The sequence below is a fragment of the Centropristis striata genome, chromosome 1 (genome assembly GCF_030273125.1).
Source record: "Centropristis striata isolate RG_2023a ecotype Rhode Island chromosome 1, C.striata_1.0, whole genome shotgun sequence".
Classification (NCBI taxonomy): Eukaryota; Metazoa; Chordata; class Actinopteri; order Perciformes; family Serranidae; genus Centropristis; species Centropristis striata.
This window is the reverse complement of record NC_081517.1, coordinates 8,169,683-8,185,319: the sequence shown is the minus strand read 5'-3', so window position 1 is coordinate 8,185,319 and position 15,637 is coordinate 8,169,683. Positions and strand designations below refer to the sequence as shown.

The following is a 15,637-nucleotide window of genomic DNA, read 5'->3' as shown; positions in this document are numbered from 1 at the left end:
TGAGTTTTTTCAACAACCAAATGGGACCCTGAAAAAAGAAAGAGCTGTGCTCGTAAAACATATGTTAGACTGTCATTTGTTCGACGAAATATGGGACACCCATTCAGATAAAAGATGAGTACCTTTGATGGCCAGAGCTCCAAATATGCGATCACAACACCAAGGCACTCAGTGTCTGACATGGCCGTGATCGTATAGTGGTTAGTACTCTGCGTTGTGGTCGCAGCAACCCCGGTTCGAATCCGGGTCACGGCAGCAGTGTGAACCTCTGCTTGGTTTATGTTGTTTCTCGATAAATTGCACCATTTTACATAGCTTTAAACTGGAAAGCTCAAGCAGAAAGTCCTGTATTAGGTCCCATACTCTCTGACTTGATCGGCCATTTGACTCTCCTACTCTCCACCAGTCAGACATTTTGAACGATTGTGTGAAAGATGAACTGTTCCCACTACGCGGCTGCATTTTGAGTTCATCAAATGTAGGGCTAGTGGCGCAATGGATAACGCGTCTGATTACGGATCAGAAGATTCTAGGTTTGACTCCTGGCTAGCTCTTACAAGTCTTTAGCTTCAAAGCACTTGTGCTGAATATGAAAAGAATTCTCGTCCACAATGGGTATGTCAAATTAGCATCACAAAAGAATGAAATGATTGGACAAAATCTCTAACACGTGATGAAATTCCTCTCCAGCCCTTAGCTTCAGTCAGCCTAAGGGACCATAAAGTCACATTGGATTTTCTGATTTTACACCCTTATTATGAGTTTTTTCAACAACCAAATGGGACCCTGAAAAAAGAAAGAGCTGTGCTCGTAAAACATATGTTGGACTGTCATTTGTTCGACGAAATATGAGACACCCATTCAGATAAAAGACGAGTACCTTTGATGGCCAGAGCTCCAAATATGCGATCACAACACCAAGGCACTCAGTGTCTGACATGGCCGTGATCGTATAGTGGTTAGTACTCTGCGTTGTGGTCGCAGCAACCCCGGTTCGAATCCGGGTCACGGCAGCAGCGTGAACCTCTGCTTGTTTCTCCATAAGTTGTGCCATTTTACATAGCTTTAAACTGGACAGCTGAAGCAGAAAGTCCTGTAAAAGGTCCCATACTCTCTTACTTGATCGGCCATTTGACTCTCCTACTCTCCACCAGTCACACTTGGTTGTTGGTCGGCCATTTGACTCTCCTACTCTCCACCAGTCACACACTATGACCTACTAATGTGAAAGACTAGCTGCTCCCACTACCCGGCTGCATTTTGACTTTAACAAATGTAGGGCTAGTGGCGCAATGGATAACGCGTCTGACTACGGATCAGAAGATTCTTGGTTCGACTCCTGGCTAACTCGTACAGGTCTTTAGCTTCAAAGCACTTGTGCTGAATATGAAAAGAATTCTCGTCCACAATGGGTATGTCAAATTAGCATCACAAAAGAATTAAATGATTGGACAAAGTCTCAAACACGTGATGAAATTCCTCTGCAGCCCTTAGCTTCAGTCAGTCTAAGGGACCATAAAGTCACCTCGGATTTTTTGATTTTACACCCTTATTATGAGTTTTATCAACAACCGAATGGAAACCTGAAAAAAGAAATAGCTGTGCTCGTAAAACATATGTTGGACTGTCATTTGTTCGACTAAATATGGGACACCCATTCAGATAAAAGACGAGTACCTTTGATGGCCAGAGCTCCAAGTATGCGATCACAACACCAAGCCACTCAGTGTCTGACATGGCCGTGATCGTATAGTGGTTAGTACTCTGCGTTGTGGTCGCAGCAACCCCGGTTCGAATCCGGGTCACGGCAGCAGTGTGAATCTCTGCTTGTTTTATGTTGTTTCTCGATAAATTGCACCATTTTACATAGCTTTAAACTGGACAGCTCAAGCAGAAAGTCCTGTATTAGGTCCCATACTCTCTGACTTGATCGGCCATTTGACTCTCCTACTCTCCACCAGTCAGACACTTTGAACATTTGTGTGAAAGATGAACTGCTCCCACTACGGGGCTGCATTTTGAGTTCATCAAATGTAGGGCTAGTGGCGCAATGGATAACGCGTCTGACTACGGATCAGAAGATTCTAGGTTCGACTCCTGGCTAGCTCGTACAAGTCTTTAGCTTCAAAGCACTTGTGCTGAAGATGAAAAGAATTCTCGTCCACAATGGGTATGTCAAATTAGAGAGACGAGTACCTTTGATGGCCAGAGCTCCAAATATGCGATCACAACACCAAGGCACTCAGTGTCTGACATGGCCGTGATCGTATAGTGGTTAGTACTCTGCGTTGTGGTCGCAGCAACCCCGGTTCGAATCCGGGTCAGGGCAGCAGTGTGAATCTCTGCTTGTTTTATGTTGTTTCTCGATAAATTGCACCATTTTACATAGCTTTAAACTGGACAGCTCAAGCAGAAAGTCCTGTATTAGGTCCCATACTCTCTGACTTGATCGGCCATTTGACTCTCCTACTCTCCACCAGTCAGACACTTTGAACATTTGTGTGAAAGATGAACTGCTCCCACTACGCGGCTGCATTTTGAGTTCATCAAATGTAGGGCTAGTGGCGCAATGTATAACGCGTCTGACTACGGATCAGAAGATTCTAGGATCGACTCCTGGCTAGCTCGTACAAGTCTTTAGCTTCAAAGCACTTGTGCTGAATATGAAAAGAATTCTCGTCCACAATGGGCATGTCAAATTAGCATCACAGAAGAATGAAATGATTGGACAAAGTCTCTAACATGTGATGAAATTCCTCTGCAGCCCTTAGCTTCAGTCAGTCTAAGGTACCATAAAGTCACATTGGATTTTCTGATTTTACACCCTTATTATGAGTTTTTTCAACAACCAAATGGGACCCTGAAAAAAGAAAGAGCTGTGCTCGTAAAACATATGTTGGACTGTCATTTGTTCGACTAAATATGGGACACCCATTCAGATAAAAGACGAGTACCTTTGATGGCCAGAGCTCCAAATATGCGATCACAACACCAAGGCACTCAGCGTCTGACATGGCCGTGATTGTATAGTGGTTAGTACTCTGCGTTGTGGTCGCAGCAACCCCGGTTCGAATCCGGGTCACGGCAGCAGTGTGAACCTCTGCTTGTTTTATGTTGTTTCTCGATAAATTGCACCATTTTACATAGCTTTAAACTGGACAGCTCAAGCAGAAAGTCCTGTATTAGGTCCCATACTCTCTGACTTGATCGGCCATTTGACTCTCCTACTCTCCACCAGTCAGACACTTTGAACGATTGTGTGAAAGATGAACTGCTCCCACTACGCGGCTGCATTTTGAGTTCATCAAATGTAGGCGCAATGGATAACGCGTCTGACTACGGATCAGAAGATTCTAGGTTCGACTCCTGGCTAGCTCGTACAAGTCTTTAGCTTCAAAGCACTTGTGCTGAGGATGAAAAGAATTCTCGTCCACAATGGGTATGTCAAATTAGAGAGACGAGTACCTTTGATGGCCAGAGCTCCAAATATGCGATCACAACACCAAGGCACTCAGTGTCTGACATGGCCGTGATCGTATAGTGGTTAGTACTCTGCGTTGTGGTCGCAGCAACCCCGGTTCGAATCCGGGTCACGGCAGCAGCGTGAACCTCTGCTTGTTTCTCCATCAGTTGTGCCATTCAACATAGCTTTAAACTGGACAGCTGAAGCAGAAAGCTTTAAAAGGTCCCATACTCTCTGACTTGATCGGCCATTTGACTCTCCTCCTCTCCACCAGTCAGACACTTTGAACGATTGTGTGAAAGATGAACTGCTCCCACTACGCGGCTGCATTTTGAGTTCATCAAATGTAGGGCTAGTAGCGCAATGGATAACGCGTCTGACTACGGATCAGAAGATTCTAGGTTCGACTCCTGGCTAGCTCGTACAAGTCTTTAGCTTCAAAGCACTTGTGCTGAATATGAAAAGAATTCTCGTCCACAATGGGTATGTCAAATTAGCATCACAAAAGAATGAAATTATTGGACAAAGTCTCTAACGTGATGAAATTCCTCTGCAGCCCTTAGCTTCAGTCAGTCTAAGGTACCATAAAGTCACATTGGATTTTCTGATTTTACACCCTTATTATGAGTTTTTTCAACAACCAAATGGGACCCTGAAAAAAGAAAGAGCTGTGCTCGTAAAACATATGTTGGACTGTCATTTGTTCGACTAAATATGGGACACCCATTCAGATAAAAGACGAGTACCTTTGATGGCCAGAGCTCCAAGTATGCGATCACAACACCAAGCCACTCAGTGTCTGACATGGCCGTGATCGTATAGTGGTTAGTACTCTGCGTTGTGGTCGCAGCAACCCCGGTTCGAATCCGGGTCACGGCAGCAGCGTGAATCTCTGCTTGTTTTATGTTGTTTCTCGATAAATTGCACCATTTTACATAGCTTTAAACTGGACAGCTCAAGCAGAAAGTCCTGTATTAGGTCCCATACTCTCTGACTTGATCGGCCATTTGACTCTCCTACTCTCCACCAGTCAGACACTTTGAACATTTGTGTGAAAGATGAACTGCTCCCACTACGCGGCTGCATTTTGTGTTCATCAAATGTGGCGCAATGGATAACGCGTCTGACTACGGATCAGAAGATTCTAGGATCGACTCCTGGCTAGCTCGTACAAGTCTTTAGCTTCAAAGCACTTGTGCTGAATATGAAAAGAATTCTCGTCCACAATGGGTATGTCAAATTAGCATCACAAAAGAATGAAATGATTGGACATAGTCTCTAACATGTGATGAAATTCCTCTGCAGCCCTTAGCTTCAGTCAGTCTAAGGTACCATAAAGTCACATTGGATTTTCTGATTTTACACCCTTATTATGAGTTTTTTCAACAACCAAATGGGACCCTGAAAAAAGAAAGAGCTGTGCTCGTAAAACATATGTTGGACTGTCATTTGTTCGACTAAATATGGGACACCCATTCAGATAAAAGACGAGTACCTTTGATGGCCAGAGCTCCAAATATGCGATCACAACACCAAGGCACTCAGTGTCTGACATGGCCGTGATCGTATAGTGGTTAGTACTCTGCGTTGTGGTCGCAGCAACCCTGGTTCGAATCCGGGTCACGGCAGCAGTGTGAACCTCTGCTTGTTTTATGTTGTTTCTCGATAAATTGCACCATTTTACATAGCTTTAAACTGGACAGCTCAAGCAGAAAGTCCTGTATTAGGTCCCATACTCTCTGACTTGATCGGCCATTTGACTCTCCTACTCTCCACCAGTCAGACACTTTGAACATTTGTGTGAAAGATGAACTGCTCCCACTACGCGGCTGCATTTTGAGTTCATCAAATGTAGGGCTAGTGGCGCAATGGATAACGCGTCTGACTACGGATCAGAAGATTCTAGGTTCGACTCCTGGCTAGCTCGTACAAGTCTTTAGCTTCAAAGCACTTGTGCTGAATATGAAAAGAATTCTCGTCCACAATGGGTATGTCAAATTAGCATCACAAAAGAATGAAATGATTGGACATAGTCTCTAACATGTGATGAAATTCCTCTGCAGCCCTTAGCTTCAGTCAGTCTAAGATACCATAAAGTCACATTGGATTTTCTGATTTTACACCCTTATTATGAGTTTTTTCAACAACCAAATGGGACCCTGAAAAAAGAAAGAGCTGTGCTCGTAAAACATATGTTGGACTGTCATTTGTTCGACTAAATATGGGACACCCATTCAGATAAAAGACGAGTACCTTTGATGGCCAGAGCTCCCAATATGCGATCACAACACCAAGGCACTCAGCGTCTGACATGGCCGTGATCGTATAGTGGTTAGTACTCTGCGTTGTGGTCGCAGCAACCCCGGTTCGAATCCGGGTCACGGCAGCAGCGTGAACCTCTGCTTGTTTCTCCATCAGTTGTGCCATTCTACATAGCTTTAAACTGGACAGCTGAAGCAGAAAGTCCTGTAAAAGGTCCCATACTCTCTGACTTGATCGGCCATTTGACTCTCCTCCTCTCCACCAGTCAGACACTTTGAACGATTGTGTGAAAGATGAACTGCTCCCACTACACGGCTGCATTTTGAGTTCATCAAATGTAGGGCTAGTGGCGCAATGGATAACGCGTCTGACTACGGATCAGAAGATTCTAGGTTCGACTCCTGGCTAGCTCGTACAAGTCTTTAGCTTCAAAGCACTTGTGCTGAAGATGAAAAGAATTCTCGTCCACAATGGGTATGTCAAATTAGCATCACAAAAGAATGAAATGATTGGACAAAGTCTCTAACACGTGATGAAATTCCTCTGCAGCCCTTAGCTTCAGTCAGTCTAAGGGACCATAAAGTCACATCGGAATTTCTGATTTTACACCCTTATTATGAGTTTTTTCAACAACCAAATGGGACCCTGAAAAAAGAAAGAGCTGTGCTCGTAAAACATATGTTAGACTGTCATTTGTTCGACGAAATATGGGACACCCATTCAGATAAAAGATGAGTACCTTTGATGGCCAGAGCTCCAAATATGCGATCACAACACCAAGGCACTCAGTGTCTGACATGGCCGTGATCGTATAGTGGTTAGTACTCTGCGTTGTGGTCGCAGCAACCCCGGTTCGAATCCGGGTCACGGCAGCAGTGTGAATCTCTGCTTGTTTTATGTTGTTTCTCGATAAATTGCACCATTTTACATAGCTTTAAACTGGAAAGCTCAAGCAGAAAGTCCTGTATTAGGTCCCATACTCTCTGACTTGATCGGCCATTTGACTCTCCTACTCTCCACCAGTCAGACACTTTGAACATTTGTGTGAAAGATGAACTGCTCCCACTACGCGGCTGCATTTTGAGTTCATCAAATGTAGGGCTAGTGGTGCAATGGATAACGCGTCTGACTACGGATCAGAAGATTCTAGGTTCGACTCCTGGCTAGCTCGTACAAGTCTTTAGCTTCAAAGCACTTGTGCTGAATATGAAAAGAATTCTCGTCCACAATGGGTATGTCAAATTAGCATCACAAAAGAATGAAATGATTGGACATAGTCTCTAACATGTGATGAAATTCCTCTGCAGCCCTTAGCTTCAGTCAGTCTAAGGTACCATAAAGTCACATTGGATTTTCTGATTTTACACCCTTATTGTGAGTTTTTTCAACAACCAAATGGGACCCTGAAAAAAGAAAGAGCTGTGCTCGTAAAACATATGTTGGACTGTCATTTGTTCGACTAAATATGGGACACCCATTCAGATAAAAGACGAGTACCTTTGATGGCCAGAGCTCCCAATATGCGATCACAACACCAAGGCACTCAGTGTCTGACATGGCCGTGATCGTATAGTGGTTAGTACTCTGCGTTGTGGTCGCAGCAACCCCGGTTCGAATCCGGGTCACGGCAGCAGCGTGAACCTCTGCTTGTTTCTCCATCAGTTGTGCCATTCTACATAGCTTTAAACTGGACAGCTGAAGCAGAAAGTCCTGTAAAAGGTCCCATACTCTCTGACTTGATCGGCCATTTGACTCTCCTCCTCTCCACCAGTCAGACACTTTGAACGATTGTGTGAAAGATGAACTGCTCCCACTACACGGCTGCATTTTGAGTTCATCAAATGTAGGGCTAGTGGCGCAATGGATAACGCGTCTGACTACGGATCAGAAGATTCTAGGTTCGACTCCTGGCTAGCTCGTACAAGTCTTTAGCTTCAAAGCACTTGTGCTGAAGATGAAAAGAATTCTCGTCCACAATGGGTATGTCAAATTAGCATCACAAAAGAATGAAATGATTGGACAAAGTCTCTAACACGTGATGAAATTCCTCTGCAGCCCTTAGCTTCAGTCAGTCTAAGGGACCATAAAGTCACATCGGAATTTCTGATTTTACACCCTTATTATGAGTTTTTTCAACAACCAAATGGGACCCTGAAAAAAGAAAGAGCTGTGCTCGTAAAACATATGTTAGACTGTCATTTGTTCGACGAAATATGGGACACCCATTCAGATAAAAGATGAGTACCTTTGATGGCCAGAGCTCCAAATATGCGATCACAACACCAAGGCACTCAGTGTCTGACATGGCCGTGATCGTATAGTGGTTAGTACTCTGCGTTGTGGTCGCAGCAACCCCGGTTCGAATCCGGGTCACGGCAGCAGTGTGAATCTCTGCTTGTTTTATGTTGTTTCTCGATAAATTGCACCATTTTACATAGCTTTAAACTGGAAAGCTCAAGCAGAAAGTCCTGTATTAGGTCCCATACTCTCTGACTTGATCGGCCATTTGACTCTCCTACTCTCCACCAGTCAGACACTTTGAACATTTGTGTGAAAGATGAACTGCTCCCACTACGCGGCTGCATTTTGAGTTCATCAAATGTAGGGCTAGTGGTGCAATGGATAACGCGTCTGACTACGGATCAGAAGATTCTAGGTTCGACTCCTGGCTAGCTCGTACAAGTCTTTAGCTTCAAAGCACTTGTGCTGAATATGAAAAGAATTCTCGTCCACAATGGGTATGTCAAATTAGCATCACAAAAGAATGAAATGATTGGACATAGTCTCTAACATGTGATGAAATTCCTCTGCAGCCCTTAGCTTCAGTCAGTCTAAGGTACCATAAAGTCACATTGGATTTTCTGATTTTACACCCTTATTGTGAGTTTTTTCAACAACCAAATGGGACCCTGAAAAAAGAAAGAGCTGTGCTCGTAAAACATATGTTAGACTGTCATTTGTTCGACTAAATATGGGACACCCATTCAGATGAAAGACCAGTACCTTTGATGGCCAGAGCTCCAAATATGCGATCACAACACCAAGGCACTCAGTGTCTGACATGGCCGTGATCGTATAGTGGTTAGTACTCTGCGTTGTGGTCGCAGCAACCCCGGTTCAAATCCGGGTCACGGCAGCAGCGTGAACCTCTGCTTGTTTCTCCATCAGTTGTGCCATTCTACATAGCTTTAAACTGGACAGCTGAAGCAGAAAGTCCTGTAAAAGGTCCCATACTCTCTGACTTGATCGGCCATTTGACTCTCCTCCTCTCCACCAGTCAGACACTTTGAACGATTGTGTGAAAGATGAACTGCTCCCACTACACGGCTGCATTTTGAGTTCATCAAATGTAGGGCTAGTGGCGCAATGGATAACGCGTCTGACTACGGATCAGAAGATTCTAGGTTCGACTCCTGGCTAGCTCGTACAAGTCTTTAGCTTCAAAGCACTTGTGCTGAAGATGAAAAGAATTCTCGTCCACAATGGGTATGTCAAATTAGCATCACAAAAGAATGAAATGAGTGGACAAAGTCTCTAACACGTGATGAAATTCCTCTGCAGCCCTTAGCTTCAGTCAGTCTAAGGGACCATAAAGTCACATCGGAATTTCTGATTTTACACCCTTATTATGAGTTTTTTCAACAACCAAATGGGACCCTGAAAAAAGAAAGAGCTGTGCTCGTAAAACATATGTTAGACTGTCATTTGTTCGACGAAATATGGGACACCCATTCAGATAAAAGATGAGTACCTTTGATGGCCAGAGCTCCAAATATGCGATCACAACACCAAGGCACTCAGTGTCTGACATGGCCGTGATCGTATAGTGGTTAGTACTCTGCGTTGTGGTCGCAGCAACCCCGGTTCGAATCCGGGTCACGGCAGCAGTGTGAATCTCTGCTTGTTTTATGTTGTTTCTCGATAAATTGCACCATTTTACATAGCTTTAAACTGGAAAGCTCAAGCAGAAAGTCCTGTATTAGGTCCCATACTCTCTGACTTGATCGGCCATTTGACTCTCCTACTCTCCACCAGTCAGACACTTTGAACATTTGTGTGAAAGATGAACTGCTCCCACTACGCGGCTGCATTTTGAGTTCATCAAATGTAGGGCTAGTGGCGCAATGGATAACGCGTCTGACTACGGATCAGAAGATTCTAGGTTCGACTCCTGGCTAGCTCGTACAAGTCTTTAGCTTCAAAGCACTTGTGCTGAATATGAAAAGAATTCTCGTCCACAATGGGTATGTCAAATTAGCATCACAAAAGAATGAAATGATTGGACATAGTCTCTAACATGTGATGAAATTCCTCTGCAGCCCTTAGCTTCAGTCGGTCTAAGGTACCATAAAGTCACATTGGATTTTCTGATTTTACACCCTTATTATGAGTTTTTTCAACAACCAAATGGGACCCTGAAAAAAGAAAGAGCTGTGCTCATAAAACATATGTTGGACTGTCATTTGTTCGACTAAATATGGGACACCCATTCAGATAAAAGACGAGTACCTTTGATGGCCAGAGCTCCAAATATGCGATCACAACACCAAGGCACTCAGCGTCTGACATGGCTGTGATCGTATAGTGGTTAGTACTCTGCGTTGTGGTCGCAGCAACCCCGGTTCGAATCCGGGTCACGGCAGCAGCGTGAACCTCTGCTTGTTTTATGTTGTTTCTCGATAAATTGCACCATTTTACATGGCTTTAAACTGGACAGCTCAAGCAGAAAGTCCTGTATTAGGTCCCATACTCTCTGACTTGGTCGGCCATTTGACTCTCCTACTCTCCACCAGTCAGACACTTTGAACGATTGTGTGAAAGATGAACTGCTCCCACTACGCGGCTGCATTTTGAGTTTATCAAATGTAGGGCAAGTGGCGCAATGGATAACGCGTCTGACTACGGATCAGAAGATTCTAGGTTCGACTCCTGGCTAGCTCGTACAAGTCTTTAGCTTTCAAAGCACTTGTGCTGAAGATGAAAAGAATTCTCGTCCACCATGGGTATGTCAAATTAGCATCACAAAAGAATGAAATGAATGGACAAAGTCTCTAACACGTGATGAAATTCCTCTGCAGCCCTTAGCTTCAGTCAGTCTAAGGGACCATAAAGTAACATCGGAATTTCTGATTTTACACCCTTATTATGAGTTTTTTCAACAACCAAATGGGACCCTGAAAAAAGAAAGAGCTGTGCTCGTAAAACATATGTTGGACTGTCATTTGTTCGACTAAATATGGGACACCCATTCAGATAAAAGACGAGTACCTTTGATGGCCAGAGCTCCAAATATGCGATCACAACACCAAGGCACTTAGCGTCTGACATGGCCGTGATCGTATAGTGGTTAGTACTCTGCGTTGTGGTCGCAGCAACCCCGGTTCGAATCCGGGTCACGGCAGCAGCGTGAACCTCTGCTTGTTTTATGTTGTTTCTCGATAAATTGCACCATTTTACATGGCTTTAAACTGGACAGCTCAAGCAGAAAGTCCTGTATTAGGTCCCATACTCTCTGACTTGGTCGGCCATTTGACTCTCCTACTCTCCACCAGTCAGACACTTTGAACGATTGTGTGAAAGATGAACTGCTCCCACTACGCGGCTGCATTTTGAGTTCATCAAATGTAGGGCAAGTGGCGCAATGGATAACGCGTCTGACTACGGATCAGAAGATTCTAGGTTCGACTCCTGGCTAGCTCGTACAAGTCTTTAGCTTTCAAAGCACTTGTGCTGAAGATGAAAAGAATTCTCGTCCACCATGGGTATGTCAAATTAGCATCACAAAAGAATGAAATGAATGGACAAAGTCTCTAACACGTGATGAAATTCCTCTGCAGCCCTTAGCTTCAGTCAGTCTAAGGGACCATAAAGTCACATCGGAATTTCTGATTTTACACCCTTATTATGAGTTTTTTCAACAACCAAATGGGACCCTGAAAAAAGAAAGAGCTGTGCTCGTAAAACATATGTTGGACTGTCATTTGTTCGACTAAATATGGGACACCCATTCAGATAAAAGACGAGTACCTTTGATGGCCAGAGCTCCAAATATGCGATCACAACACCAAGGCACTTAGCGTCTGACATGGCCGTGATCGTATAGTGGTTAGTACTCTGCGTTGTGGTCGCAGCAACCCCGGTTCGAATCCGGGTCACGGCAGCAGCGTGAACCTCTGCTTGTTTTATGTTGTTTCTCGATAAATTGCACCATTTTACATGGCTTTAAACTGGACAGCTCAAGCAGAAAGTCCTGTATTAGGTCCCATACTCTCTGACTTGATCGGCCATTTGACTCTCCTACTCTCCACCAGTCAGACACTTTGAACGATTGTGTGAAAGATGAACTGCTCCCACTACGCGGCTGCATTTTGAGTGCATCAAATGTAGGGCAAGTGGCGCAATGGATAACGCGTCTGACTACGGATCAGAAGATTCTAGGTTCGACTCCTGGCTAGCTCGTACAAGTCTTTAGCTTTCAAAGCACTTGTGCTGAAGATGAAAAGAATTCTCGTCCACCATGGGTATGTCAAATTAGCATCACAAAAGAATGAAATGAATGGACAAAGTCTCTAACACGTGATGAAATTCCTCTGCAGCCCTTAGCTTCAGTCAGTCTAAGGGACCATAAAGTCACATCGGAATTTCTGATTTTACACCCTTATTATGAGTTTTTTCAACAACCAAATGGGACCCTGAAAAAAGAAAGAGCTGTGCTCGTAAAACATATGTTAGACTGTCATTTGTTCGACTAAATATGGGACACCCATTCAGATGAAAGACCAGTACCTTTGATGGCCAGAGCTCCAAATATGCGATCACAACACCAAGGCACTCAGTGTCTGACATGGCCGTGATCGTATAGTGGTTAGTACTCTGCGTTGTGGTCGCAGCAACCCCGGTTCAAATCCGGGTCACGGCAGCAGCGTGAACCTCTGCTTGTTTCTCCATCAGTTGTGCCATTCTACATAGCTTTAAACTGGACAGCTGAAGCAGAAAGTCCTGTAAAAGGTCCCATACTCTCTGACTTGATCGGCCATTTGACTCTCCTCCTCTCCACCAGTCAGACACTTTGAACGATTGTGTGAAAGATGAACTGCTCCCACTACGCGGCTGCATTTTGAGTTCATCAAATGTAGGGCTAGTGGCGCAATGGATAACGCGTCTGACTACGGATCAGAAGATTCTAGGTTCGACTCCTGGCTAGCTCGTACAAGTCTTTAGCTTCAAAGCACTTGTGCTGAAGATGAAAAGAATTCTCGTCCACAATGGGTATGTCAAATTAGCATCACAAAAGAATGAAATGATTGGACAAAGTCTCTAACACGTGATGAAATTCCTCTGCAGCCCTTAGCTTCAGTCAGTCTAAGGGACCATAAAGTCACATCGGAATTTCTGATTTTACACCCTTATTATGAGTTTTTTCAACAACCAAATGGGACCCTGAAAAAAGAAAGAGCTGTGCTCGTAAAACATATGTTAGACTGTCATTTGTTCGACGAAATATGGGACACCCATTCAGATAAAAGACGAGTACCTTTGATGGCCAGAGCTCCAAATATGCGATCACAACACCAAGGCACTCAGTGTCTGACATGGCCGTGATCGTATAGTGGTTAGTACTCTGCGTTGTGGTCGCAGCAACCCCGGTTCGAATCCGGGTCACGGCAGCAGTGTGAATCTCTGCTTGTTTTATGTTGTTTCTCGATAAATTGCACCATTTTACATAGCTTTAAACTGGAAAGCTCAAGCAGAAAGTCCTGTATTAGGTCCCATACTCTCTGACTTGATCGGCCATTTGACTCTCCTACTCTCCACCAGTCAGACACTTTGAACATTTGTGTGAAAGATGAACTGCTCCCACTACGCGGCTGCATTTTGAGTTCATCAAATGTAGGGCTAGTGGCGCAATGGATAACGCGTCTGACTACGGATCAGAAGATTCTAGGTTCGACTCCTGGCTAGCTCGTACAAGTCTTTAGCTTCAAAGCACTTGTGCTGAATATGAAAAGAATTCTCGTCCACAATGGGTATGTCAAATTAGCATCACAAAAGAATGAAATGATTGGACATAGTCTCTAACATGTGATGAAATTCCTCTGCAGCACTTAGCTTCAGTCAGTCTAAGGTACCATAAAGTCACATTGGATTTTCTGATTTTACACCCTTATTATGAGTTTTTTCAACAACCAAATGGGACCCTGATAAAAGAAAGAGCTGTGCTCGTAAAACATATGTTGGACTGTCATTTGTTCGACTAAATATGGGACACCCATTCAGATAAAAGACGAGTACCTTTGATGGCCAGAGCTCCAAATATGCGATCACAACACCAAGGCACTCAGCGTCTGACATGGCCGTGATCGTATAGTGGTTAGTACTCTGCGTTGTGGTCGCAGCAACCCCGGTTCGAATCCGGGTCACGGCAGCAGTGTGAACCTCTGCTTGTTACTCCATCAGTTGTGCCATTTTACATAGCTTTAAACTGGACAGCTGAAGCAGAAAGTCCTGTAAAAGGTCCCATACTCTCTTACTTGATCGGCCATTTGACTCTCCTACTCTCCACCAGTCACACTTGGTTGTTGGTCGGCCATTTGACTCTCCTACTCTCCACCAGTCACACACTATGACCTACTAATGTGAAAGACTAGCTGCTCCCACTACCCGGCTGCATTTTGAATTTAACAAATGTAGGGCTAGTGGCGCAATGGATAACGCGTCTGACTACGGATCAGAAGATGCCCGGTTTGACTCCTGGCTAGCTCGTACAAGTCTTTAGCTTCAAAGCACTTGTGCTGAATATGAAAAGAATTTTCGTCCACAATGGGTATGTCAAATTAGCATCACAAAAGAATGAAATGATTGGACATAGTCTCTAACATGTGATGAAATTCCTCTGCAGCCCTTAGCTTCAGTCAGTCTAAGGTACCATAAAGTCACATTGGATTTTCTGATTTTACACCCTTATTATGAGTTTTTTCAACAACCAAATGGGACCCTGAAAAAAGAAAGAGCTGTCCTTGTAAAACATATGTTGGACTGTCATTTGTTCGACTAAATATGGGACACCCATTCAGATAAAAGACGAGTACCTTTGATGGCCAGAGCTCCAAATATGCGATCACAACACCAAGGCACTCAGCGTCTGACATGGCCGTGATCGTATAGTGGTTAGTACTCTGCGTTGTGATCGCAGCAACCCCGGTTCGAATCCGGGTCACGGCAGCAGCGTGAACCTTTGTTTGTTTCTCCATCAGTTGTGCCATTTTACATAGCTTTAAACTGGACCGCTGAAGCAGAAAGTCGTGTAAAAGGTCCCATACTCTCTTACTTGATCGGCCATTTGACTGTCCTACTCTCCACCAGTCACACTTGGTTGTTGGTCGGCCATTTGACTCTCCTACTCTCCACCAGTCACACACTATGACCTACTAATGTGAAAGACTAGCTGCTCCCACTACCCGGCTGCATTTTGTATTTAACAAATGTAGGGCTAGTTGCGCAATGGATAACGCGTCTGACTACGGAGCAGAAGATTCTAGGTTCGACTCTTGGCGAGCACGACAAGTCTTTAGCTTCAAAGCACTTGTGCTGAATATGAAAAGAATTCTCGTCCACAATGGCTATGTCAAATTAGCATCACAAAAGAATGAAATGATTGGACAAAGTCTCTAACACGTGATGAAATTCCTCTGCAGCCCTTAGCTTCAGTCAGTCTAAGGTACCATAAAGTCACGTTGGATTTTCTGATTTTACACCCTTATTATGAGTTTTTTCAACAACCAAATGGGACCCTGAAAAAAGAAAGAGCTGTGCTCGTAAAACATATGTTGGACTGTCATTTGTTCGACTAAATATGGGACACCCATTCAGATAAAAGACGAGTACCTTTGATGGCCAGAGCTCCAAATATGC

At 44.1% G+C, this 15,637-nt stretch overlaps 32 non-coding genes across 32 annotated transcripts; all 32 read left to right on the top strand.

Annotated features, from left to right (window-relative positions):
* The first annotated feature begins 183 nt into the window (after positions 1–183).
* trnah-gug (transfer RNA histidin (anticodon GUG)) lies at positions 184–255 on the top strand. The gene has a single exon. It is a non-coding gene; the product is annotated as a tRNA-His (tRNA).
* A 226-nt stretch (positions 256–481) lies between these two features.
* On the top strand, positions 482–554 carry trnar-acg (transfer RNA arginine (anticodon ACG)). The gene has a single exon. It is a non-coding gene; the product is annotated as a tRNA-Arg (tRNA).
* A 387-nt stretch (positions 555–941) lies between these two features.
* On the top strand, positions 942–1,013 carry trnah-gug (transfer RNA histidin (anticodon GUG)). Its single transcript has one exon. It is a non-coding gene; the product is annotated as a tRNA-His (tRNA).
* Positions 1,014–1,738: 725 nt separating this feature from the next.
* Positions 1,739–1,810, top strand: trnah-gug (transfer RNA histidin (anticodon GUG)). Its single transcript has one exon. It is a non-coding gene; the product is annotated as a tRNA-His (tRNA).
* Positions 1,811–2,036: 226 nt separating this feature from the next.
* Positions 2,037–2,109, top strand: trnar-acg (transfer RNA arginine (anticodon ACG)). Its single transcript has one exon. It is a non-coding gene; the product is annotated as a tRNA-Arg (tRNA).
* Positions 2,110–3,015: 906 nt separating this feature from the next.
* trnah-gug (transfer RNA histidin (anticodon GUG)) lies at positions 3,016–3,087 on the top strand. The gene has a single exon. It is a non-coding gene; the product is annotated as a tRNA-His (tRNA).
* A 439-nt stretch (positions 3,088–3,526) lies between these two features.
* trnah-gug (transfer RNA histidin (anticodon GUG)) lies at positions 3,527–3,598 on the top strand. The gene has a single exon. It is a non-coding gene; the product is annotated as a tRNA-His (tRNA).
* A 214-nt stretch (positions 3,599–3,812) lies between these two features.
* On the top strand, positions 3,813–3,885 carry trnar-acg (transfer RNA arginine (anticodon ACG)). The gene has a single exon. It is a non-coding gene; the product is annotated as a tRNA-Arg (tRNA).
* A 385-nt stretch (positions 3,886–4,270) lies between these two features.
* trnah-gug (transfer RNA histidin (anticodon GUG)) lies at positions 4,271–4,342 on the top strand. The gene has a single exon. It is a non-coding gene; the product is annotated as a tRNA-His (tRNA).
* Positions 4,343–5,019: 677 nt separating this feature from the next.
* On the top strand, positions 5,020–5,091 carry trnah-gug (transfer RNA histidin (anticodon GUG)). The gene has a single exon. It is a non-coding gene; the product is annotated as a tRNA-His (tRNA).
* Positions 5,092–5,317: 226 nt separating this feature from the next.
* On the top strand, positions 5,318–5,390 carry trnar-acg (transfer RNA arginine (anticodon ACG)). The gene has a single exon. It is a non-coding gene; the product is annotated as a tRNA-Arg (tRNA).
* A 387-nt stretch (positions 5,391–5,777) lies between these two features.
* trnah-gug (transfer RNA histidin (anticodon GUG)) lies at positions 5,778–5,849 on the top strand. The gene has a single exon. It is a non-coding gene; the product is annotated as a tRNA-His (tRNA).
* A 216-nt stretch (positions 5,850–6,065) lies between these two features.
* On the top strand, positions 6,066–6,138 carry trnar-acg (transfer RNA arginine (anticodon ACG)). The gene has a single exon. It is a non-coding gene; the product is annotated as a tRNA-Arg (tRNA).
* Positions 6,139–6,525: 387 nt separating this feature from the next.
* trnah-gug (transfer RNA histidin (anticodon GUG)) lies at positions 6,526–6,597 on the top strand. Its single transcript has one exon. It is a non-coding gene; the product is annotated as a tRNA-His (tRNA).
* A 226-nt stretch (positions 6,598–6,823) lies between these two features.
* Positions 6,824–6,896, top strand: trnar-acg (transfer RNA arginine (anticodon ACG)). Its single transcript has one exon. It is a non-coding gene; the product is annotated as a tRNA-Arg (tRNA).
* A 387-nt stretch (positions 6,897–7,283) lies between these two features.
* On the top strand, positions 7,284–7,355 carry trnah-gug (transfer RNA histidin (anticodon GUG)). The gene has a single exon. It is a non-coding gene; the product is annotated as a tRNA-His (tRNA).
* Positions 7,356–7,571: 216 nt separating this feature from the next.
* trnar-acg (transfer RNA arginine (anticodon ACG)) lies at positions 7,572–7,644 on the top strand. Its single transcript has one exon. It is a non-coding gene; the product is annotated as a tRNA-Arg (tRNA).
* Positions 7,645–8,031: 387 nt separating this feature from the next.
* trnah-gug (transfer RNA histidin (anticodon GUG)) lies at positions 8,032–8,103 on the top strand. The gene has a single exon. It is a non-coding gene; the product is annotated as a tRNA-His (tRNA).
* Positions 8,104–8,329: 226 nt separating this feature from the next.
* On the top strand, positions 8,330–8,402 carry trnar-acg (transfer RNA arginine (anticodon ACG)). The gene has a single exon. It is a non-coding gene; the product is annotated as a tRNA-Arg (tRNA).
* Positions 8,403–8,789: 387 nt separating this feature from the next.
* Positions 8,790–8,861, top strand: trnah-gug (transfer RNA histidin (anticodon GUG)). The gene has a single exon. It is a non-coding gene; the product is annotated as a tRNA-His (tRNA).
* Positions 8,862–9,077: 216 nt separating this feature from the next.
* trnar-acg (transfer RNA arginine (anticodon ACG)) lies at positions 9,078–9,150 on the top strand. Its single transcript has one exon. It is a non-coding gene; the product is annotated as a tRNA-Arg (tRNA).
* A 387-nt stretch (positions 9,151–9,537) lies between these two features.
* Positions 9,538–9,609, top strand: trnah-gug (transfer RNA histidin (anticodon GUG)). Its single transcript has one exon. It is a non-coding gene; the product is annotated as a tRNA-His (tRNA).
* Positions 9,610–9,835: 226 nt separating this feature from the next.
* trnar-acg (transfer RNA arginine (anticodon ACG)) lies at positions 9,836–9,908 on the top strand. The gene has a single exon. It is a non-coding gene; the product is annotated as a tRNA-Arg (tRNA).
* Positions 9,909–10,295: 387 nt separating this feature from the next.
* On the top strand, positions 10,296–10,367 carry trnah-gug (transfer RNA histidin (anticodon GUG)). The gene has a single exon. It is a non-coding gene; the product is annotated as a tRNA-His (tRNA).
* Positions 10,368–11,054: 687 nt separating this feature from the next.
* trnah-gug (transfer RNA histidin (anticodon GUG)) lies at positions 11,055–11,126 on the top strand. Its single transcript has one exon. It is a non-coding gene; the product is annotated as a tRNA-His (tRNA).
* Positions 11,127–11,813: 687 nt separating this feature from the next.
* On the top strand, positions 11,814–11,885 carry trnah-gug (transfer RNA histidin (anticodon GUG)). Its single transcript has one exon. It is a non-coding gene; the product is annotated as a tRNA-His (tRNA).
* Positions 11,886–12,572: 687 nt separating this feature from the next.
* trnah-gug (transfer RNA histidin (anticodon GUG)) lies at positions 12,573–12,644 on the top strand. The gene has a single exon. It is a non-coding gene; the product is annotated as a tRNA-His (tRNA).
* Positions 12,645–12,860: 216 nt separating this feature from the next.
* On the top strand, positions 12,861–12,933 carry trnar-acg (transfer RNA arginine (anticodon ACG)). The gene has a single exon. It is a non-coding gene; the product is annotated as a tRNA-Arg (tRNA).
* Positions 12,934–13,320: 387 nt separating this feature from the next.
* trnah-gug (transfer RNA histidin (anticodon GUG)) lies at positions 13,321–13,392 on the top strand. Its single transcript has one exon. It is a non-coding gene; the product is annotated as a tRNA-His (tRNA).
* A 226-nt stretch (positions 13,393–13,618) lies between these two features.
* On the top strand, positions 13,619–13,691 carry trnar-acg (transfer RNA arginine (anticodon ACG)). The gene has a single exon. It is a non-coding gene; the product is annotated as a tRNA-Arg (tRNA).
* A 387-nt stretch (positions 13,692–14,078) lies between these two features.
* trnah-gug (transfer RNA histidin (anticodon GUG)) lies at positions 14,079–14,150 on the top strand. The gene has a single exon. It is a non-coding gene; the product is annotated as a tRNA-His (tRNA).
* Positions 14,151–14,875: 725 nt separating this feature from the next.
* trnah-gug (transfer RNA histidin (anticodon GUG)) lies at positions 14,876–14,947 on the top strand. The gene has a single exon. It is a non-coding gene; the product is annotated as a tRNA-His (tRNA).
* Positions 14,948–15,637: the final 690 nt, after the last annotated feature.